Below are 24,666 nucleotides of genomic sequence, written 5' to 3'. Positions count from 1 at the left end.
AGATCCTCGGCTGATATTAACTGTTTGTAGTAAGTCAAATTTCTTCCTTCAATGTATTGATCCAAATGGTGCAATTGCCACATTTATAATTGCCAACTGCTTTGTTGCCCTTCATCGTTAGTTGTCTGGTTACCCCTGGTTCCCTATATGTACGAACCAGGTTCCTTCTCAAATTATTGTTGCGTTTAAATGCAAAAATAGGGCGATCTAAAGATATTTCCTCATTATCATTCAAAATGGCCCAGTTGGAATTAATAATGTTCTTTATTTTATTGCTGATGCTAGAGAATTGACTAACAAAAACAATTTTATGAAGGTTTTACTTCTGTTGTTTATTATGAGAATTTTCCAATATACTGTCTCTATTGTAAAATATTGCCCGTTTGAATGAGTGATTGATTAATCTTTTTGGATAACCACTTTCTTTTAGTTTGCTTTTTAGATTTTCCGAATGCTTATAAAAATCAGTCAAAGAAGAACAATTCCTTCGAAGACGAAGGAACTGTCCGAAGGGTATGTTATCCTTTTGGACCTTCGGGTGGTAACTGGTATAATGGAGCGGTAGGTAATAATGGGGTAAACCCTTACCTCATCGACCTGGGTCAGTACAAAGTTATAAAAAGGGTGGTCGATTACAAAACAATTAAACATTCCATTACTCAAATATAAAGGTACACACACAAATTAAGTATCATTTAGACTGAATTTAATTCAGCTTTCTGCAATGATTACCTGTAGTCTCACACATATTATATTTCATATTCATACAATACATGGTAAATTACGTACAGTTCTTCAATTAGTGCTCGGTGATTGTCAGAGAAGAAAGGAGGTTTAAAGTAGGGTAGGGTGTGTTTGGAAAAGAATAAGGGACAAAGAAAAGGAATTGTGTCCTGTAAACAATTCTGTCTTATTCACAGAGCATTTCTAGTCCTGTTACAGATCAATGTTGTTCCCTAGAAGCACACTATACACGGGGGCCAAGTTTGGCAAATTTTCAATAGGGCGTGTATGTGTTGATGGTGTTGTCGACGTTTCGACCCCCAAGGTAAGGGCGGGTAAATCCTCAGTTTGGGGTCTTCCTCAGGACAATTAAAAACAGTGACATTGAGCACCTAGGAAAACAAAAATGTGTATCACTAGATAGAATTACTTAAAGTTTAAAAAACAGGGCACCAATCACGGTGTATCTATATGGACAGGCGTTTGGGTGATGTCCCTTCTGAATTAAGACTCGCGCCTGTTGAGTTGTTCTATAGAGGAAATAAATTCGTATTAGGAAGGGTTTGCAGGCAGGTAGGGGTAAATTAGCCCAAGAAGGAAAATAGGGGGGAAAAAGACTAACTAGGTTCTCCAGTCTTTAAAGAGCATAAGTCAATGATAGGCGTCCCAGATGACGGGGTATCAGAATCTGTTGATAAAAAGAGTATCCATGTCTCTCTGTTCATATGGGGGGGGGGGGGTCTTTTACCAAAGGATACGAATCATAGCATGGGGAGGTCCCCAAACTTACTTGAACAGTGTATCAGTAGGTGTGGCAAGCGTCCTACATCCACCGGGCGATTCAATCCAGGGTGTAGATGTCTTACACCATCTGAAAAAACACAGAATATCTGTACTCCTCCGAATTCGACCTCATCGTAAATAAGAAAATAGAGGGTGTCAGCCCCACCATCCGTCACTGAGAAACCCGAGATGGCTGACTTAACTACCCTCTCACTAGACAGCACGCGCACGTCAGTATGTGCAACATTAAAGGTACCAAATCTCTAAAATGGTGGTAATCCATGCACAGTAATATTTATTGCTTAAAAGACAGCGGTCCCTATCGGTATCCGTTGTGGAAAAAGTGAGTGATTAATATGAATATCCTTGTTCCATTACTTAAAGCGGGAAGTAGCGTGTATAATACAATACGGTAAGCGCTACTAGCCGAAGATTAGGCAAACCTCAAGCCCAGAAACCCGGTGGTTCTAAAATGCTAATTTGCAACCCAGAGCGGAGCAGAAATACCTGTGTTACTGCTGACAGTGTGTTCAGAGTGACAGCTCGCAAGCGCTCGTAATCCGAGACATAGACCCGGCTGGGTAGCGGGCGTGTCTGTGGGGCGTGTCCCGGCACCTCGCGGTGCCGCCGCTGACTGCTGCTCGACTGGAGGACTCCGTGAGGCGCATGCGCGGGGCTAGGAATACTAATTACTATGAGGAACAGAGCATGCCTTGCCAAATGTCTGTACATCAGGTGGGATTACTTGGAAGAAGTATTTCACAAAAAGCCTTTACACATCGGTGTACATAAAAAATCTGATGAGCCCACGAGCATTATGACAGCGCACTCGCTTGAAGGGAGGCAGACGTAATGGGATCGTCGCTGGGCATGAACCCACGAACATTATGACAACGCACTCGCTTGGAGGGAGGCAGACGTCATGGGATCGTCGTTGGGCATTAGTACAGTGAAAGTCAATGGCACTTGTAAAATGAAACGAGGTGACAATACAAACAAAAACAACAAGTATTTGGAGACACATGATGGTATTGTTAGTAACACATTACTTGTCATAATGCGCGACATTTAAGCATATATTGGTACTAGTATTCATATCCATATCCCTACTAAACCTTCTGCTAGAGGAAAATTCAGTGGGGAATCTCACACATTATTCTGTTGGTATGGATTGTTCATGTATTAACACTTCATGAGTTTAGTCTTTAACCAGCATAGCTAAATCATAGACCCTTTGGGTAAATTTGTACAGTTCTAAAAGAGTTCATGTCTTGGATCTCCTACACCTTTAGATCTCACACCTTACTGGTCGGGTACAAGTCCAGCTAATTGCGAGTAAGTCGCATCAAGTTCATTAAGGCCATTGTCGACAGTGTCCAAAGTGTACATCCATTTACACTCCCTAACGTTCAGTAGTGAGTTCAGATTCCCACCTCTAGGTCCGACCGTAATTTTCTCAATCACCAGCCATTTGAAGGATTCAGGGGTATGGGATTTGGACATGAAGTGTTCCACCAAGGGGGAGCCTGGTGTTTGGCACCTTATCCGGCTGCAATGTTGCAGAATCCGCTTTTTGACATGTTGTTTTGTCTGTCCGATATATACAAGATCACAAGGACATATAATGGCATAGATAACGTCATTTCAAATGTACGAAGTGCAAAGCATGTCCACAGACAATGGAAACCAAGGTTTGGAACTATCGTAACCACACGGTTACTTTGAAATCAATGACAAACTGCAACACAAGTGACGTTATCTATGCCATTATATGTCCTTGTGATCTTGTATATATCGGACAGACAAAACAACATGTCAAAAAGCGGATTCTGCAACATTGCAGCCGGATAAGGTGCCAAACACCAGGCTCCCCCTTGGTGGAACACTTCATGTCCAAATCCCATACCCCTGAATCCTTCAAATGGCTGGTGATTGAGAAAATTACGGTCGGACCTAGAGGTGGGAATCTGAACTCACTACTGAACGTTAGGGAGTGTAAATGGATGTACACTTTGGACACTGTCGACAATGGCCTTAATGAACTTGATGCGACTTACTCGCAATTAGCTGGACTTGTACCCGACCAGTAAGGTGTGAGATCTAAAAGTGTAGGAGATCCAAGACATGAACTCTTTTAGAACTGTACAAATTTACCCAAAGGGTCTATGATTTAGCTATGCTGGTTAAAGACTAAACTCATGAAGTGTTAATACATGAACAATCCATACCAACAGAATAATGTGTGAGATTCCCCACTGAATTTTCCTCTAGCAGAAGGTTTAGTAGGGATATGGATATGAATACTAGTACCAATATATGCTTAAATGTCGCGCATTATGACAAGTAATGTGTTACTAACAATACCATCATGTGTCTCCAAATACTTGTTGTTTTTGTTTGTATTGTCACCTCGTTTCATTTTACAAGTGCCATTGACTTTCACTGTACTAATGCCCAACGACGATCCCATGACGTCTGCCTCCCTCCAAGCGAGTGCGTTGTCATAATGTTCGTGGGTTCATGCCCAGCGACGATCCCATTACGTCTGCCTCCCTTCAAGCGAGTGCGCTGTCATAATGCTCGTGGGCTCATCAGATTTTTTATGTACACCGATGTGTAAAGGCTTTTTGTGAAATACTTCTTCCAAGTAATCCCACCTGATGTACAGACATTTGGCAAGGGATGCTCTGTTCCTCATAGTAATTAGTATTCCTAGCCCCGCGCATGCGCCTCACGGAGTCCTCCAGTCGAGCAGCAGTCAGCGGCGGCACCGCGAGGTGCCGGGACACGCCCCACAGACACGCCCGCTACCCAGCCGGGTCTATGTCTCGGATTACGAGCGCTTGCGAGCTGTCACTCTGAACACACTGTCAGCAGTAACACAGGTATTTCTGCTCCGCTCTGGGTTGCAAATTAGCATTTTAGAACCACCGGGTTTCTGGGCTTGAGGTTTGCCTAATCTTCGGCTAGTAGCGCTTACCGTAGTGTATTATACACGCTACTTCCCGCTTTAAGTAATGGAACAAGGATATTCATATTAATCACTCACTTTTTCCACAACGGATACCGATAGGGACCGCTGTCTTTTAAGCAATAAATATTACTGTGCATGGATTACCACCATTTTAGAGATTTGGTACCTTTAATGTTGCACATACTGACGTGCGCGTGCTGTCTAGTGAGAGGGTAGTCAAGTCAGCCATCTCGGGTTTCTCAGTGACGGATGGTGGGGCTGACACCCTCTATTTTCTTATTTACGATGAGGTCGAATTCGGAGGAGTACAGATATTCTGTGTTTTTTCAGATGGTGTAAGACATCTACACCCTGGATTGAATCGCCCGGTGGATGTAGGACGCTTGCCACACCTACTGATACACTGTTCAAGTAAGTTTGGGGACCTCCCCATGCTATGATTCGTATCCTTTGGTAAAAGACCCCCGCCCCCCCATATGAACAGAGAGACATGGATACTCTTTTTATCAACAGATTCTGATACCCCGTCATCTGGGACGCCTATCATTGACTTATGCTCTTTAAAGACTGGAGAACCTAGTAAGTCTTTTTCCCCCCTATTTTCCTTCTTGGGCTAATTTACCCCTACCTGCCTGCAAACCCTTCCTAATACGAATTTATTTCCTCTATAGAACAACTCAACAGGCGCGAGTCTTAATTCAGAAGGGACATCACCCAAACGCCTGTACATGTAGGTACACCGTGATTGGTGCCCTGTTTTTTAAACTTTAAGTAATTCTATCTAGTGATACACATTTTTGTTTTCCTAGGTGCTCAATGTCACTGTTTTTAATTGTCCTGAGGAAGACCCCAAACTGAGGATTTACCCGCCCTTACCCTGGGGGTCGAAACGTCGACAACACCATCAACACATACACGCCCTATTGAAAATTTGCCAAACTTGGCCCCCGTGTATAGTGTGCTTCTAGGGAACAACATTGATCTGTAACAGGACTAGAAATGCTCTGTGAATAAGACAGAATTGTTTACAGGACACAATTCCTTTTCTTTGTCCCTTATTCTTTTCCAAACACACCCTACCCTACTTTAAACCTCCTTTCTTCTCTGACAATCACCGAGCACTAATTGAAGAACTGTACGTAATTTACCATGTATTGTATGAATATGAAATATAATATGTGTGAGACTACAGGTAATCATTGCAGAAAGCTGAATTAAATTCAGTCTAAATGATACTTAATTTGTGTGTGTACCTTTATATTTGAGTAATGGAATGGTATAATGGAGCAGCGTGTTCTTATCAGTTGGTTTAGAAAAAAGTTCTACTTCCAAATTGCCTGCTATATGTTTTATATTCAGCTCCAAAAAATGAACTTCGCTTCCTCTATAATGTGCCGTGAACTTCAAATTGGCATCACCTACATTTAGCCATATTAAAAATTCTTTAAGAGAGTCCCCAAACCATTCCACATGAACCAAATGTTGTTTATGAATGTGTGCCAATTAGACACATTTCCATAGAACGGTGCTGGCTCGTTAAAGATGTTGAGGTACTGGGTTTTTAGGAACCGGTACCGAACCGGTAACCCAGCGGTGCCAGGGGATCAACACACCAAAGACCTCGGGTTCTCCTGAGTCAGACCCACAGAAACTTCAGAGTCTTCTAGGTGAAGTCAAAGATTAGTTTATTGGCTGCAACCAAGGTGACAGGGTCCTAGAAGTACAATGCCAGTATATTCAGGAGACTGCACACTTTCACAAAGTTAGGCTTCTCTTCTTATACATAACATTTGCCCTTTGGCGAAACATTCCTTGGGTGAGCGGTATTTCATTTATGGTTACTGATTACAAAAGAAAGCAGAGTCATGATGACATGTACATATTTCACGTTGTGATGCCCATAACAAATCATCCGGCAAGGCCCAACATTTCATCAGATATCGCTGGACCCCTAATAAAAATGGTCACCTCCCCACCATAAAATAAGTGAGGAAAAGGAAAGAAGAAAGATGTGAGCGAGATATGGCAGGTGTGCGTGCTGAAATGGCTTTATGGCCGGTTGGGCCTAGATACTATCTTGCTTGGTCACTGGGAGGGAACTGACCTAACGAGCTCGGCCTGGGGCAATGGTTCTAACTTGTACTGGGGTCAGGAAGAAGTCGATTAAGGAGTACGTGTCCTTGTGGAATCAAATTCGACTGGATTAAGGCCTATGAAAAGGGCAACATGCAATTAAGGGTTCAGAAGGTAAATGACGATTTCGAGGTGAAATTGTCACTCGAATATACTGAAAATACATGTGCTTGATGTACTCGTCATTTCCGGTCTTTTGATACCAAATTCGTCCTATTTCGACGAAGTTTTTATTCTCGAGTCCGGTACTGTTACGGATCCATAGTTTTTCAGAACCACAGACCCTCCTTTTGCCCTTACATAGGCAATTAATCTATCCTTATGTTAATCTGAGTCCAGATCTATATTCCTAAAGTCATTGAGGTGTTGCTGCAACATCATTCTAGTGCTGAGTTCGTGTCTTGACACAGGCTTCCTTACACATGATGTAGCACAGAGGCCACATATTGCAGGAGCACACTGTATGCATAGACAGAACAGGAAAAGAATGGCTAAGACCATCCCAATGACCATCAGAATTTTCCATCCCCAGGCAGATATCAGTCCCCAGAGCCATCCCATTAATGACCAATCTCCGTTATCCACATGAATAGATTCGGAAATCTTATGTAGTTTGGAGATGGCCCCGTACACTGTTGGAGCATTATCTGGAATGAAAATGCAACAACTGGACTGGATCAATTTGCATACTCCACCCCGGTCCGCAAGTATTACATCTAAAGCGACCCGGTTCTGAAGGGTCATCAGTCGATCCGACTGGAGCTCAGCAGTCAGGTTACTAAGGGCACCGGCAGTCTCGATCACAGTGGATTCAACTACCCTTGTCAATTGCCTTATGTTTCTGCTGTTAACCATGGCTCCCCAGAACGGCAGAATACCCATTGCAAAGTCACCAAATTCTTGACCCGCAGTGTCTTCTTTACTCAAAACACCTCGGACTGTCCTTGTCCGATGGTAATCCGCCGCTGCTGTGTAGGTGGGAGGTAACAGGAATGAAACAAAACATGAGCCCGAGAAGTCAGGGGGCAACCATGTATAGGCTCTATCGTGACAGATGAAATAAGTACCCTTTGCGGCTAAAAAGGCGGGGGAAGTCTGAGATCCAAAAACATACGTTTCTGTGCAGACACTCTTCCCTAGCTGAGCTCTGGAATTCCTACCAATACCTTGCAGACACAGGTGCCCTTGATGGGGCACGATCCAGATAGGGGACGATCTCTTAGCTTGCTGTTTCTCACTTAGTGTAGTGCCATATCCGGTCACATTCCAACCTACATATGCAAGTATCTCATCGTCGGGGGTATCTTCGTAAGAAGTCACTTCCTTGATCATGTCAACTATACCCTTCACTAGGGCGCTAGTCTTGAGGTTGTCTTTTACAGAACGTAGGGGTTGGATTTCTCGTGCATATATGAACATTGTCCTATATGCCCATACTGACCCATTGTGACTAAATGGCAGGACCAAATAGGGGATACCTCTGTCCGTGGTGTGGGGCATGAGACCACACACCCAACAGTTGGTTGTGTTCATTACAAGTTGGTGTTGGTGTAATAGCTGAACGAAGGAGTTATTAATGAACTCTAATCTCCTATTTGATTCGTGGTCAGGCAAAGAGTGGAAAGAATGAGAGGAAACAGTAGGGGGAGGTATGGGTGATGTAGTAGGCGTGAATGTCATATGAGAAGAGAATAAAAAATAGCTTATCAAAAACACCATTACGCTAAATATCATAAAAATACACATCATTATAAAAATTTTCTTTCTCATTGTTTTCAAAAGTCTCTGCTTAAAGCTCATTTGTCTGGCAGTTCTCTCCACATCAGGAAACTCCATCCTCTCTAAGGTGCTGCCCGCGGCGGTAGGTTGTTTCTGCTAAGGGATGCTTCCGTCAGTCTAGGGTGGCTCCCTTCGACCAACTGGAACCAGCAACCTATTGTTGTCAGCTGCACCCAAAAGTCTTTAGTCAACCGCGACCCTAGCAGCGGAACCCGGATGGCGGTTCAAAAAAAACAAAAATAAGCAAGTTACCTAGATGGGAGAATCTGCATTTTCAAAATAGCATTTTGGAAGGAAAAAATTCATTATTTTATTAGTCCACAGGTTTTTCTCTCGGATCAAAAATAAATCACTTTTCCTTTAGTCTGTTTTTCTCGGTCGGAAATTATAGCGTCTTTTCCCGGGTGCTGTCTGGTCCGGAAATAGTAGCTCAGGTTCCACAGAGTTCAATTGTTCTGATGGCGGCGTAGTTTCTTGAAAAATGTTCTTACTGTCACAATCACGTTTAGCTTCTTTTACGCGTTCATCAATTGTGCGCTTTGGGTCAGTGCCTCCTGTCCGGACCCATTGGTCATGTGGCAGAGGGAAAGGTATTTTCTTACAATGGATCCCGTGGACCCAATTGGCCTTCCCCTCCACCTTAATAGTTGACCTTGTAGACAGGAGGACGAGGTGAGGTCCGGTCCATCTGGGCTGGTCGTTTCTTGTTCTCTGGAAATTCTTGACCAACACCCAGGTGCCGGGGTCAATGGAGTGACCCGGTGTCTCGGAAACCGGAGGCAAGGTGTTGTGGACCTGTTGATATAAAACACGCAATTTAGCCGTCAATTCATACAGATAGTCGAGCAAAATTGGGTGTTGCAGCTCGCTAAACTTCGTGGGCCTAGGCACTCCCCATATGTTGGCTGGCCGACCAAAGACTATTTCATAGGGGCTGAGTTTCATTCGCGAATGCACAGTCATTCTGGTGGATAGGAGTGCTAAGGGTAGAGCGTCGGGCCATTTAAGACACGTGCTCGCTTGGATTTTGGCCAATTTAAGTTTAAGCGTGCCATCGTAACATTCCACTAATCCAGCTGATTGGGGGTGATTTGCAGCGTGGAACTTCTGACTAATGCCTAGCCCTTCACACACTCGTTTCATCACACAACCCACAAATTCACTTCCGTTGTCCGACCAGACCATTCTAGGCATTCCGAACCTGGGGAAGAACTCTTTCACAAGGGCTTTCGCTGTGGACAAGGCAGTATTGTCCCTTAGGGGATAGGCTTCTACCCATCTTGAGAAGGCGCAAACAACCACAAGCACATATTTTAAGTTGTTGCACCTCTCCATGTGTATGAAATCTAGCTGCAAAACCTCGAACGGATACGTAGGAGGTGCGAAATGACCAGCTGGAGTTGGGGTTCCCCTACCAGGATTGTGTTTCAGACATACCATGCAATTCTTGACAACGTTCTCTGCACACTTGGGGATCCCTGAATTCTTCCACACTGGGGCCAATAACTCGCAAATCCCTTTCGCGCTGATATGGGCCATCCCATGAGCCATTGTAACCACTGCAGGCACATACGCATCGGGTAACAACCATCTTTGTTGCTCTGTCGATTCAATCCAACAACCATTTACATCCATTCTCCCTGTACTTTCTTTCCACATGCTTAACTCTTTCTCCGTGGCCTCAGCTTGGATGGACTTCACACTCTCTATTGTGTCTTCACATATTCCAACATCGCCAGTCCATCTTTCTGGGCTCGCAACATACATTCGGCTCATCACATTCTTTGCCGTTTCTTTAGCAGTTTCATCAGCAAATGCATTTCCACGACCAACATCATCGATCACTTTCTTGTGTGCACTACATTTCACAACTGCTACTTTCAGGGGCAACGTCAGTGATTCAAGAAGCTCATTCACCAACTGACCGTGCTGAATCTTAGCTCCATGCGAAGTCAGGAACCCACGTTCTCTCCACAATCGTCCAAAACTGTGAGCCACTCCAAAAGCATACTGACTGTCGGTATAGACAGTCACTTTCATTCCTTTTGATAACACACATGCTCTCGTAAGTGCCACGAGTTCGGCGGCTTGAGCCGAACCATGTGGTATTCGCGCAGTTTCAACGATTGTGTGCAAAGTTGTGACAGCATACGCTGTAGTCACGTTACCGTGTGGGAGTTTAAAGCATGAACCATCCACCCATAATGTACCATCACATTCGGCGAGAGGAGTATCGGATAGATCAACTCTCCCTTTGGTCTCCTCCTCCGTCCTGAGGAAACAATCGTGCTTTTCTGAAGCATCTGATTCCTCAGCAATTGGTAACAATGTGGCTATGTTCAGGGTACTGCATCTTTTGATGTGCACATGGCTTGCTAGTAGCGTCAATTCGTAACTGGACAGTCGAGCACTAGTTAAGTGCTGTGTCTTGGTCCTATTTAACAATGTGTCTACTGCATGCGGGACCATCACGATTAGTGTATTATTCATTACTAGGCCTGCAGACTGTCGAATAGAAACAGCTGCTGCTGCTGTGGCCCTTAGACAACTTGGCAAAGCTCGTGCTGCCGCATCCAAAGTTGACGAAAAATAGGCGCATTGGCCGTTGTCTATCTCCGTGTAACTGAGTCAGCACAGACAATGCACAGCCCTCCTTCTCGTGGACATATAATGTGAAGGGCTTACTGTAGTTGGGGTTACCTAACACAGGGGCCGAACATAATGCTGTGCGTAATTCGAGAAAACTTTTCTGACACTCATCGGACCAAGGAATGGGATTGGGTGTATTTGTACACGTTAGTGCCAATAAGGGTTTGGCTAATAACGAAAAATTTGGAATCCACTGTCTACAGTACGATGTAATGCCCAAGAAAGCGCGTACTTCTCTCTGTGTTCTTGGCACATTCAATTTAGCTATTGCCTGAATTCTTTCTGGGGTCAGTTTCCTTCCCTCCTTCGATAAGAGATGACCTAAGTAGGTCACTTCTTGTCGGCAATATTGGAGCTTGGAAAGTGACACCTTGTGATGTAGATCACATAGATGACGCAGTAGTGCCAATGTGGCCAGTTTACATATTTTCTCAGTATCCGCAGCTATGAGCAAATCGTCCACATACTGTACGAGAGTGGAACCTTTGGGCAAAACCATTGCGTCAAGCTGACTTTTCAGAGCTTGACTGTATATTGAGGGGCTCTCACAGTAGCCTTGAGGAGCGCGTTTAAAGCGGAAACTGCGACCACCTAAACTAAAGGAAAAAATATCCCTGCTCTCCTCAGCAATCGGGATACTGAAGAAAGCATTCTTCAGGTCAATCACCGAAAACCATGATGCGGAGGCTGGAATCATAGTCAATAATGTTGTAATGTCGGGGACAACTGGGAATTGTGGCACCACTATCTTATTTACTTCCCTAAGATCAATCACGAATCTATACACAGGTGGCTGAGAAGGGTCAGTTCGTTTTAAAACAGGCAGAACAGGACTATTGCAAACATTGCCTCGTGTTTCTTCAATTACGTCTTTCTCAATCAACTCGTAAACAATCGCTAGCAAAGCTTTTTCGCCCTCATTGGATATTCTGTATTGGGGAATTCGTGGCATTTTGACATTCGACTTCAATGTTACAACGTATGGTGGAATTTCTAAAAGACCCACATCATTCGGACCAGTAGCCCAAAGAATATCTGGAAGAAGTGTCAATTCTGTTGGAAGCGTATTTCTCGACAAATACATGGGAGAAACCACTTTCTTACCTAAAGTCAGTTGTACTCCTGAGGGAGAACAGTACAAAGTCGCATACAATCTTTTTAGCAAATCTAATCCTAGCAAATTTTCACCACAACCTGTTGTCAAAATAAGGGGTGCTTCGAATTCACAAGGACCAACAGAAAGAGATAAAGGGTCAGAAATCGGATTTCTAACCGGGGCGCCAGAAAAACCTACGGAAACGTTCATTTCGCCAGACAAAGGTGCGCCAGGGAGTTTGGAGTGCATAATAGAACTCTTTGTAGCACCAGTATCCAACAGAAAAGGTTCTGACACACCCGATGTAATCACCTCAACGTAAGGTCCACTCTGATCTACTGGAACTGAAACAACTCCCTCTCTTCGTCTAAGGCTGTCCTAGCAATCGTTATTCTCCCACTGCTCATTTTCTGTGTAATACTCATCGACGTAGTATTGAGCTGTCCTGTCAGATACGTTATTTTGCTGGTCAAACCTGTTCATAGAGTTTTGTGGTGGAAGGGGACGTGCGTCCTGAGGGGTGTTTCCACGCCCTCTACCTCTAGGCGCTTGCTGACTACCACGACCTCGTATACCAGAAAACTCGTTCGTACGTTGCGGCAGGGCAGGACAGTCATACTTGTAATGACCTTCTTGTTTGCAGTATAAACACTGATTGGGACCTACGCGGTTTTCATTGTAATCGAATCTCTGCAAGTTTCTCTGCGGTTGCTGAAAAGTGGTCCGGTAGTGATTCGGACCATTATTATTTTTATTACCACCACCACGTGGAGGATATGCTTGCTGTAGCAAAACCTTCGTTTTGAGTTCTCTAGTTTTCTTCTCTACTTTATCTTTCTCATCCTTGTCTCTATTCTCATAGTATTGTGCGGTAGCTAATATCTGGGCTGAAGATGAGACTGCCCAAGAGCTTTCTGAATCTTTCAATTTTCTACACAAGTCTGGAAGCAGATTGTGCACAAATTTATCGACGAACAATCTCTGACCACCTTCTGTAGTCATATCTTGACCGCTGTGGTCAATGAATGTTTCTTCAAATCTGGTGAAGAAATCTGACACGGTTTCTTCTTTCTTTTGCTTGCATGCAGATAACTTATCCCAATTTACACGTATCGCAGGCATTATTGTCTTCATGTAATCTACTATCCTACCAGGTAATTCCGCTATCAGGGGCTCAGGCTTGGCACCACCAACTTGTCGTGCATCTGCAACAGTAATATTAGCCCACGTGTCACCTAATTCCTGGTCATGATCTTCATGACGAATTTTTCCCCATAAAGGCTGTGGAACGACGTTCCCGAATAACATATCGATATCGGCTAAATTCATAATGCATGATCCAGCAGTTTGCGACAATTCTTTATAGTACCCTGCAGGATTTTTACGCGGATCTGGTAGTGTTTGTTTGAGTGCTAAAACTTCAGCTCGCTTCCATGGAACATGTACCCATACTCGGTGAAAGTGGGGCAGGACAGGTGGGACAGCTGTCGCGTCACCCTCTCTCCATTGTGGGGGTACTTCTCTCATAGGGTATTGTCGTGCCTTTTTCCTACTAGATGCACTAGATTCTGATGGTGACCCAGAACTACTCCCCTTACTTCGATGTGATAATAGCATTTCAACTGCTTCTTCCACATCGGGACCTACAATCATACCCAGACTAAAATGAAACCTTATACGACACATCTCTTGTGGGAGGCAATCCTGATCATTGTCTTCTAAATCTTCGCAAAGAAAAACACACATCTGTTCGAACACATATCTCTGTGTCGCTGTTTCCCATTGATGGAAAACTTCCATGACAGACTGTAAATCATATTTTGCAGTGTCCATGACCCATTTCCGAGCTAAATTATTCAGGGAATCTCTCTCTTGATAATCGGGCAGTTGACTTCGCAACTGTCTTTTTCCTATGTTAGGGGTCGTAGCAGGCGACCCGAAAAGTGGTAAAAGAAGATTAGTAACAGTACTGGCCATTTTCTGCCGAAAGGAAGGTGAAACGGAAGAACAAACAGATGAAAGAACGGGGTGAGGTAAAGCGGATGCAGAGATGACAGAAGAGGTATGAGGAATAATCATAGAAGGGGCATTTGTAGAAAGTACAGTAGGCAAGATCGTAGAAAACACAGGAGCAACAGAATTGGCCGGTGGGCCTAGAGGAGGCTGCACCGAAGAAGTAGGAGCCAGTTGAAGAACAGCTGGTGGGTGCTGTGGAAAAGCCAGAGGCGCAGCTTGTGCAACTAAAGGTTGCGGGGGTGCGGTAGCATTCTGCGCATAGGGCGGTGGCGAAGTTAACAATTGCGACATTAATTGGTCTTTTTCACGCTCTTTTGCTGTCCCTTGCTGAAGAGACGGCAAAACTGGATAACATTTATCTATTGCCATTTTACGTTGCCTGTGCAATTGTTCATTTATCTGCTCTTCCTCATTATCTTTAAACTGCACGGCAGCTTGTATTACTGAAAGTCCCTCTTCTCTCTTATTTTTCTTAGCTAATTTAATCTCTTTTTGTTTGGCTTCTTTGCGCCATATGCGGAAAGAGTCAAACATCGCCGGCCGGGCTTTCTTTTTGAAGAGTTTAACTTCAAGGTTGTCTAAGATTTCAGAATCAAAGCTACCATATTGGGGCCATTTTAAAACACCGTCTTTCCTAGTGTATTTAATCCATACCTCGTTGTAAACGATGGGGCCTACCCCATGTTTAACGTATAGCTCGTAAGTCGGAGTTCCAACTGGAGGAACCGGACATGAGTCCTCCAATCGGGAGTCCCTATTATTATTACCAAGACAAAACAAATTCCCGAGTCTAAGACTAGGCATCCTTTCTCTCTAGTCTAGTTCCAAAACTTCAAAGGAGTTATCGATTACGATATTGCTCGTGAAAACACGAATCCTTCGGTTATGGTACTTGCAAGAACCAATAAAAACCTTTATGTATCTCTAAGATATCACAAAGTAAGTCCAACTAAGGACTAGGAGACGCTCCACTTATACTTAACTGAAAATTATCGATGGCTTCACCAGAAGACTCGTCTCAGCGTTTCGCTCTACCGAAAATGTCAAGGGTCCAACATCAGTGCGATAGCCAGGGCAGCAGTCCTTGTAGCCGTCGGGAAGCGGGGAACCTCGCAGTAAAGACCTTCGGACCACGTCGACATGCAGGGGTCGATGAGGTGGTGGGCCCTCCTCCGGAATTTTCACACAAAGCTCCTCACGATCTTCAGGCTGATTGGTACCACTGGAATCGCTCCAACGCTGGGCGCCAAATGAGGTACTGGGTTTTTAGGAACCGGTACCGAACCGGTAACCCAGCGGTGCCAGGGGATCAACACACCAAAGACCTCGGGTTCTCCTGAGTCAGACCCACAGAAACTTCAGAGTCTTCTAGGTGAAGTCAAAGATTAGTTTATTGGCTGCAACCAAGGTGACAGGTTCCTAGAAGTACAATGCCAGTATATTCAGGAGACTGCACACTTTCACAAAGTTAGGCTTCTCTTCTTATACATAACATTTGCCCTTTGGCGAAACATTCCTTGGGTGAGCGGTATTTCATTTATGGTTACTGATTACAAAAGAAAGCAGAGTCATGATGACATGTACATATTTCACGTTGTGATGCCCATAACAAATCATCCGGCAAGGCCCAACATTTCATCAGATATCGCTGGACCCCTAATAAAAATGGTCACCTCCCCACCATAAAATAAGTGAGGAAAAGGAAAGAAGAAAGATGTGAGCGAGATATGGCAGGTGTGCGTGCTGAAATGGCTTTATGGCCGGTTGGGCCTAGATACTATCTTGCTTGGTCACTGGGAGGGAACTGACCTAACGAGCTCGGCCTGGGGCAATGGTTCTAACTTGTACTGGGGTCAGGAAGAAGTCGATTAAGGAGTACGTGTCCTTGTGGAATCAAATTCGACTGGATTAAGGCCTATGAAAAGGGCAACATGCAATTAAGGGTTCAGAAGGTAAATGACGATTTCGAGGTGAAATTGTCACTCGAATATACTGAAAATACATGTGCTTGATGTACTCGTCATTTCCGGTCTTTTGATACCAAATTCGTCCTATTTCGACGAAGTTTTTATTCTCGAGTCCGGTACTGTTACGGATCCATATTTTTCAGAACCACAATGTGTATCACCTCAAATTGGCCGACACATGAGCAGGCCAGACTTGGAGCACAAGCGGCCCCCATGCTGGTACCCTTGCGTTGTAAATACAGATCATCCTTAAATAAAAAAAGGTTATCCTTCAATATAAGTTTGGTACATTGTATTATAAATCCGGCACTGGTACCCCTGGTAACACCAACATCCTCCAGGATGTGTTGAACAACAGAAATTGTGGCATCCTGGGGGATGTTGGTGTAAAGAGCCTCGATATCAAGGGTAACCAGTAACTGAGTCTGATCATCAAAGCTAAAACCTCCACAATGCTAATCATGTGGGAGGAATCCTTAATGTAGGATCGTTGTTTTTGAATCACAGGCTTTAAAAAACCTTCTATATATTTGCTAAGTGGTTTGAGAGGAGACCCACCCAATACAACTGACAATAGGTCTAAGCGGAGGATCATCAACGCTTTTATGAATTTTAGGAAGACTGTATATTGCCGGTATTCTAGCACTACTTTGGGTTAAGAACTTATATTCACTTTCTGTGATCAACTGGTTGTCTTTAGCAAATTTAGTCAGGTCGGACACCCTATCTTTTAACGTTGTCTAATGTTTCATAGGAACTTTTGAATAATGTTCCTCTACACTAAGGAGATCCAATATTATTTGTTCATAATCCTGAGTGTCAAATATGACCACTCCTCCCCCCTTATCCTCTGGTTTGATGATAATCTGAACGTCATTTTTAAATGACATGATGGCTTCTCTCTGTTGTTTGTTCATATTGTTATTAGTAGGCGGGGGTGGTTCCAGATGTTACGTATCTTGGATTCAACAATCCATTCAAACATTTCAATGTTTTTACCAACCATATTAAGGTTGGGAGTAAATGTGGATTTCAGTTTAAGACCAGAAATACTAGTCTCAGTGGTAGCTTCCCTATTTTCAAAGAAACGGTTTAATCTAATTTTCCGGAAGAAAGATTTCAAATCTTTTTCTAAAATAAATGTATAAATATGGGAAGTAGGGGTAAAGCTAAAGCCTTTTTCAAGAACCTCGATTTCCATTTTATTGAGAGACCTTGGAGATAAGTTAATTATTGGAAACTTATTTAACGCCAGTATCATTGGTTCCTGGTCTCGAGGTATTCCTCTTGTAGGGGATTCCTCATATGTTGTCCTCTTCCTAAATTCCTGTTCTGTCTCGTGCCCCCTCTGGGGCATTGATCTAAAAAAGACGAAGACGAGGAAGTAGATGGTTCTGAGCTATGTTCGTAAATTCGATAATGGCTCCCTTGCTCCTGTCTATTGCCACATTCCTCCTCACTGCTGGATCCCGAAGTTTCAGAAAACGTAATACGTTTCCGTCCACCCCTTGAGTAACGGGTTTATGAAAGGGAGGTCTCTCCCAATTTGATTCTCTTTTTTGTTGGTAGTAATCTTTGCTCAGAAAGGGATAATTTGTTTCCATACTGTATTTACTTGCATCTTTCTGTAATTTATTTGTTTTTGTGTTCAATAAGTATTCTCTATAGCAATCTACTTCTCTATTTAACTCTTCAAGCTCCCTTTTGGCATCTTCTAAATCTGTATTATTGCTCAACTCAGCTTCAAGTTTTTCTATTTCCTCTCTCTCTAGGATGATAATTTCTTGGGCAGTCTCAATAATAAGGAGAATCCAGTCCCTTCTGCAATGGTTGGAAATATGGGATCAGGTTCAAGGAACTTCATATTCTCAATAAACAAACCAGGTTCATTCTTAACTTGTAAACCCACTGGAATTACACCTGACTTCACATATTTGATCAGAAATTCGGCGTGTATCTCAGTCCGAATCAGTTTTTTCTTTAAGTTTAAAATCTTACCCCATTTTTCATTATTACCTGATAGTATAGTAACTTTATTACCATTTTTGGTGTTCATATTGATAATTTTGTTAAACTGTTCTTCACTAAATCCATACGTTTTGATAGCATCCATTCTTTCAGTAAGCTGAAAACAACTCTGTCACTGGCACTAATATTAGTGGGTAAATGTCAATAGGTAAAAACATATTCTCCTCAACCCAAAGGTTGTGCTAATAAAGTCAAAACAATAGAGGGAGTGGCCCAGCTATCCAAGGGACAGGGTACCAGAAACAGTAGAAATAAAAATTCCCTGGAGTGAATTCACATCCAGGGTACACCATCATGGAAGCAGAGGTGATGAAGTGGATAGGCTTATGATAGAATATTCCCACAAGCAGACTACAGGACTTGGTACTGAAGAGCAGGAAAATGGAAGACAGGGCAATGGAGGGTTGGGAAGTGTGCCATCCCAGTCAAGGAGTGCAGAGGTTGGAAGAAGGAGAGATGGCTTGAGCGCCCACTTTCCAGACAAGGAGTTATGAAGTTGATAAGCCAACAGTGACTGCTCGATGCAGTGTGTTGAATGGAGATTTGGGATGCTCCTTTTGCCTAAGGTAAAGCAGATAGGCAGGCTATGGTAGCACCATGTAAGGAATATAAATGGATTACGAATAGCTAAGAGAGCAATGGCAAGACAATGCGTCACATGTGTGTGTAAGGGTACGAATATTGGGGCAAGGTGTGCAGTGAGGGTGCCAGTCACAAAATTCTAAAATCATTTACTCTAAGTTGCAAGGACAAACGGGGTGCATAAGACCACCAGGTAGGCCTGTGAGCATGACAGACTTAGTAGGACACGTTTGCAGAAGGATAATAGCTGGAGTAAAGAGTCAAGCAAGAGAGGGTAGCCTTCACAGTCTTGAGGGATGGTCTCAACGGGGGTGAGACCCCAGAGAACCATGGGGAATGCAAAGACATTGTAGCACAGGTCTTGTCAAAGGTTAGACCAGGATCAAGGTGAGGGCTTAGAGCAGGTGCCTTTAAAAACGTCCTGAGTGAAGCTGCTCAAGGTGCTAAAAATTGCTGGGGATTCAGATTTAGGAGCTTTAAGCACAGGTCTTGTCAAAGGTTAGACCGGGATCAAGGTGAGGGGTTAGAGCAGGTGCCATTGAAAATGTCCTGAGTGAAGCTGCTCAAGGTGTTAAAAAATGGTGGGGATTCAGATTTAGGAGCTTCAAAACTGTGAAGAAGCTGGTGAGGAAATGAGCCTTTTTAGGGGCCCACCAGTTCACAGGTTCATGCTTATCTGTCCACTGGTTCTGAAATCAACGAAGAAAAGATTGGCACGGAAGCTGTAATATCAAATAAATAGATTTAGTAACCTCCCATGAGTGGGAATACATCTATGCAACACTCTCGGGCACTGTTTGAGGTAGTCCATAGAATACAGAGGCCATGGGCCTTATATACCCAGTTTACAGCTGAGCAAGCATGGAGACTCACAGAGGAGGTACAGGCATATACAGGAATAGTTATCGACTAACATGAGCATACAAATATGTCTTGGTCAGCAAAGTAGGAGGGGAAACATTACTGCTTACATCAGTTGAAACAGCCTGACAGTTACAGTCTAAGACAGGTGCATTCTAGCAGCTACAGGCCCTTCTGAGCATGTGCAGTGCATGTGCAGTGCTCTGCCTCAGTACTGAAGGAGTTAACTATAGTTGATGACTCAAGCAGAATAGAAAAGCAGGCAACAGTGAAGACAGAAGAAGCAGAGGGATCAAAATGGCTTATGCTAATGGTAATTTCTGTGATTTCAAAACTGGGAGAAAGAGCAGTTAAATATAAAGCTGTATGTTCTTGCCAAGGAGAAGCCGGGGTTAGATAGGATGCCCAAGAGGGTATTAAAAGTGAGGTATGTCAGACCGCAGTGGGGACAGGCCCCTGAAAATAAAAAAATGTTGGTGAGGCGGGATGAAGAATACCAAAGGTGGGTGACCAGGCAAGGATTGCTAGGAGAGAAATAAAGGGATCACCTGTGATATTTCAGGGAGCAAGGAGAACCACAAGAGGGAGGAGCTACATTGCTTGGGCCGAAAAATAGATAAACATCAGACAGAGTAGTGCCAGATAAGTAGTGAATCTAGGGGATAATCAAAGAGAAATGTTGAGTCAAATGGGGATAAAATATGAGTAAACAGAGTAATTGGAACCTCTTAAGTTTCTTTATGAAATGGACTGAAATTTGGGTGCTGGTGGTGCAAGGAAAGGAGCCGGAAGGAGTATGGACCAATAGGTGCAGCATGAGTTCTTTCACATGGGGAAGAAAAGGCAAGAAATGTAAGCATTCGAGAATTCCACATTTCCCCCACCATGATAAAATTGCACAGTGACAAACTTGAATGTGAAATGTTCGATTTGAATCAGTAAGCCTGTGTTAATACAGGAAGGTGCGTGATAGTTTGCATATAATTAAGAAGGTAGATCATGCAGAGGGAGAATTAGGGTGTGTTTGGGAAAGGGACAAAAACAGAAGGTCTTTAAGGCCCAAAACTTCTTTGGAGTGGAATTAAAGAGAAAAAGATGACCATGGCCACTTGCCCCTGATCTTGTTTGCCTATCCTGGTGTTGTAATACCCAAGCAACAATATCCAGCGTGCCAGGAGCAGATCAGGTCTTAGGTGAAGAAGAGAGCATAAGGCAGGCAGGTTAGCACAAAACACATTTTTGTGTGTGTGGGGCGGCCTCTTCATTACAGAGTACAGTTTACCGATAGCAGGGCCTACTTTACAGAGAGTGGGATAGGTTAGTGGAGGGGAAGAAAAATGTGGATGGTTAATGTAAAGATTCACAGACTCTGGGATCAGGAGAGAGGAGCTAAAGCTGCCCATTACCCAAACGAATGGGCATTAAGGGTTAGGGAGAGATTCATGGTCAGTGATGGCACGCCTTATTATGGAATACAGTTGGTTGTTGAAAGAATGGATTAAAAGAAAGAGACGAATGGGGTTGTTTGTTTGTTGCAGTGTGTGGTGTTGAAGTTCTACTTTGGGCTTCGAATCCCTTGAGGCACACAGACGGCATGCAAGGGTAATTTTCCACCTCTATGGCGATGAGGGCGTTGCCAGGGAAAATAATATTTGGGTCATGGCAACAGCTCCGTTGTTTTGCAACATAGACTGAAGACGGGGTCAATGTGATAGAGGTTACTGAGACGGTCTACTGGATATTAAGTTGCTTTCTGTTCTATTTGTTTCCTCCCCGCGCACCCGGAGGTCTTTTACATCCAATGGAACATTAGGATAATGTTTTATGGTTTTCAAGGGAATGTTCCATGATGGGTTAGGTTGAGGGCTACAATGTTGGATTTTTTTGTCCTGGTTGCAATGGAGGGTTTTAAAGGTGGGGATTCAGGGAAAAAACGACTGGAAGAGGCACTCTGCAATACAGATTGAGAGAGTTATCATGGGTGTGGGGACAAAAATATGGGGAGGACTTTTACAAGTTAATTTAAATTGCCAAGAGAAGGAAAGTTAGATTATATATTTTTTAATGTTTTGAGGTTTTTTTAAGGGTTGCATGAGTACAGGGTTATCCGATAGGGCAGCCCTGTGACTATTAAGGATAAGGCATGCCTAGCAAGGATGGACCCTGTTGTGAAAAGAGATGGTAAGTGACAGGCAAACACTAATCCAATGGGTGGGCAGGCATGCAGAGGAGCAGAAGGTCCAGCTGAGGAAGGATTGATAGGCATAGCTGCCAAGGTTTCAGATTGCTGTGTGTGACATTTTCATAAAATCAGTGTAATTATGAGTGACATTTCAGCCACTATGAGTGACACTTTTACACGAGCAAAATCCAGCAGTAAAGACGAGGGAAACATATATAAATATCAGAATGACACCCATTTAAGCAACAAGAAACTCTAAGAAAATCTTAAACTTGCTGCTAATCACCAGAAATCTAAGGGAATTAACCTAGTGCCTTGCAAACGGATCGTAGTTTTGGGAATATGCAATGTAACATTCAAATGCTTTCCTCAGTGGTAGACTTAATTTAATAATACCTTGTGTCTGCTGCTGTACAGTGGCCAAGTTAGTCTGTCCCCAGTCACAACGCTTGTTTTGAGGAGATCTCTATGCAGAACTGGTTATAGTGGCACTGTTCGGGTAATGTGAGAGGCAGGCCTGCTCTAAACTCCTGCTTCCATCACCACCCCCTTTTGTACCGCTAAACTCCTGCTCAGCCTCTCCTGGACTCAGGAAGTCCTAGTGAAGGAGAGTTCACACCGACCTTTGCAAACACGGCTACGTCGCCAATTAAGCCGTCATGATTTACAAACCAGGAGGAAGACAGCATTCCGTTTTTCAGCAAAGCACACTCACAGACACAATTTCCATTGCTGCACAGAGTGTCGATAAGCCTTTCTCTAACGACTTCGGAATACAAGGTTTCCATAACGCACGCCTGCTGCCTGATGAGATTGCGCGCTGCTCTGGCATCATCACCGTTTATTGCAAACACACACAGGCTCAGGTTACTTCCACATTAGTTGTTGCCACGCTTTTATCTTGCTATAATTTAGCATACATGCACGTCATAAATACTTGACCGTATAATGTGTCACCGACTAAATCACTTACTTAATGTTCAGAGACTGCAGCGGTCTGTGACTGCACTGCTGCCCATGGATGGTGCACTCTCTGCAGCCTACCTGTGCTCGGACTGCTGCTGACAGATGGCCACTCGTCCCGGGACCCCGGCGCCGCTCCCTGGCCACCCTCACTGTGAGCCTGTGTTTTGCGCCGCCGGCCGCCTGCTGCGATGTGATTGTCATGCCTCTTGCGCAGCGGGCGGCCATGAGAGAGAGACTCTGGAAGTGACGGCACCCTACCTGCCATCCGGATACTGCCCGGCGCAAACCGTATCATCTCCTCATCAGGGGTAGAAAGCACTTTCTAAATGCAATTATAATTACACCCGATCAAGCTCCTCGCCTGATCTAGGGTTTCCCCCTATGTCTGGGAATGCCCAGGGCCTGAAGCCTAGCATGAAGATTCACAGCTCTCGAGTAATTCCGGCCCCTGTGGTGTTCCATGACTGACAGCACTCTGTGTAAACGGCCGCGCGCCACGGCCAGATATTGCGCATTGTTGCCAGGCAACACAGCAGGCAGCTGGGGCAGAGTGAGTTGATACAATGTAGCGCTCTCAGAGCTGAGCGCAGATGGTGCTTGAACTCGAGAGAACTGAAGCACAGAGAGCGGGTGAGGGGCCGCTGGTGGCGCAGGTTGGCACGGCTGGTGGCGCAGGTTGGCAGGTGGTGGCAAATGCGTGACAATGCATTTCAGTGCGGTGTTGCGTTACACCTAATGCGTGATACTTGACAGGACTGGATAGGGTGTTAAATGATAATGGTTTGATGGCTGAAGAGGCTTGCTGGAGTACCGAAGTTAGAAAACAACCAGTGGTTAGTTAGGCAGCCTTGGTCCAAGGAGTTAACCAGCGTCATGGAGAATCTATTCCTTCAGTTAGTATAGATCAGTTTGTCAGTGGGGATCCAGTGAGCAGGTAGGCTTGGAAGCAAAGCAATTGGACAAAGAGGGGGAAAGATTGGTAGTTTAGTAGAAAGTATTGGGTCAGCAATCCTGGCAGGGGACCAATAGGTCTAGACAAGGAAGAAAGTCTGGCAGGTTGTAGATGCTAATCAGAAGAAGGGAGTTAGAAGCAAGGAGTGGGTTGATATGTTTACTGGTGGGCAAGTTGATATAGACAAAGCGCTAGATGTATGGCCATTCAGTTTAGTGAGTCACAAATAGCGCAGAATTGCGACTCGGAATTTGCGACTCGCTAAACCGAACCGCTAGACACTGTTTGCGGTCTCCAATGGGTTCACAAATTGCATGCCTCATCAATATTCATGGGGCAAGCGCAATTTGCGACCCCATTGGGAAGGGCTAGTACTCACAGGGATGGTGGCCTGCTGGGGTCAGCAGACCACCATGTCTGTGGCTGCTTTATTAATAAAGCAGTTCTTTTTTTTTTTTAAGGACAACGGGATGCATCTAAAAAAGTAAAATGAAACTTTTCAGTTTCATTTTTTAAGGGCATGCAATAGTCCCTGGGACCACTGCCTGCTCTTAAAAAATATTTTCGCACCCATTGACAAAAGGGTCCCCTGGAGACCCCTTCCCGTTTGCAAGTGGTTTACCACCTACTTGAAGAAGGTGGTAAACTGCGATTGTTTTGCGACCGCAAATGCGGATGTGATGTTGGGAGTTCTGGCCTGACACGACATTAAGGGGACATTTTATCAATAGTAAAGTGAGTCCATGGCTTATTCTCAGTATCCTCCAAAGCAAAAATCACGACGAACACTTGTCCTAAACTTCTCACTTTAGAAGGACATAGTTTGTGAGAAAATGCAAGAACCCAAGAATAAAACATGAAGAAAATATCTGCTTTGTTCTTGGATAACCACCAGAAACAATAGCGAAGGATAAAAAATGCCAGTGCGTGCCACGAATACCGCAGCGCAAAGACAACACCACCCACTTACAAAAT

The 24,666-nt window shown here is 44.1% G+C and overlaps 1 protein-coding gene across 1 annotated transcript in view; it reads left to right on the top strand.

Moving 5' to 3' along the window:
* LOC144799809 (sulfotransferase 2A1-like) overlaps positions 1-24,666 on the top strand; it is a 206,818-nt gene that overhangs the window by 161,571 nt on the left and 20,581 nt on the right. The window lies entirely within an intron of this gene.

The sequence above is a fragment of the Lissotriton helveticus genome, chromosome 12 (assembly GCF_964261635.1).
Source record: "Lissotriton helveticus chromosome 12, aLisHel1.1, whole genome shotgun sequence".
Lineage (NCBI taxonomy): Eukaryota > Metazoa > Chordata > Amphibia > Caudata > Salamandridae > Lissotriton > Lissotriton helveticus.
The sequence above is the reverse complement of the archived record's forward strand: the minus strand, read 5'-3'. Positions and strand labels throughout refer to the sequence as shown.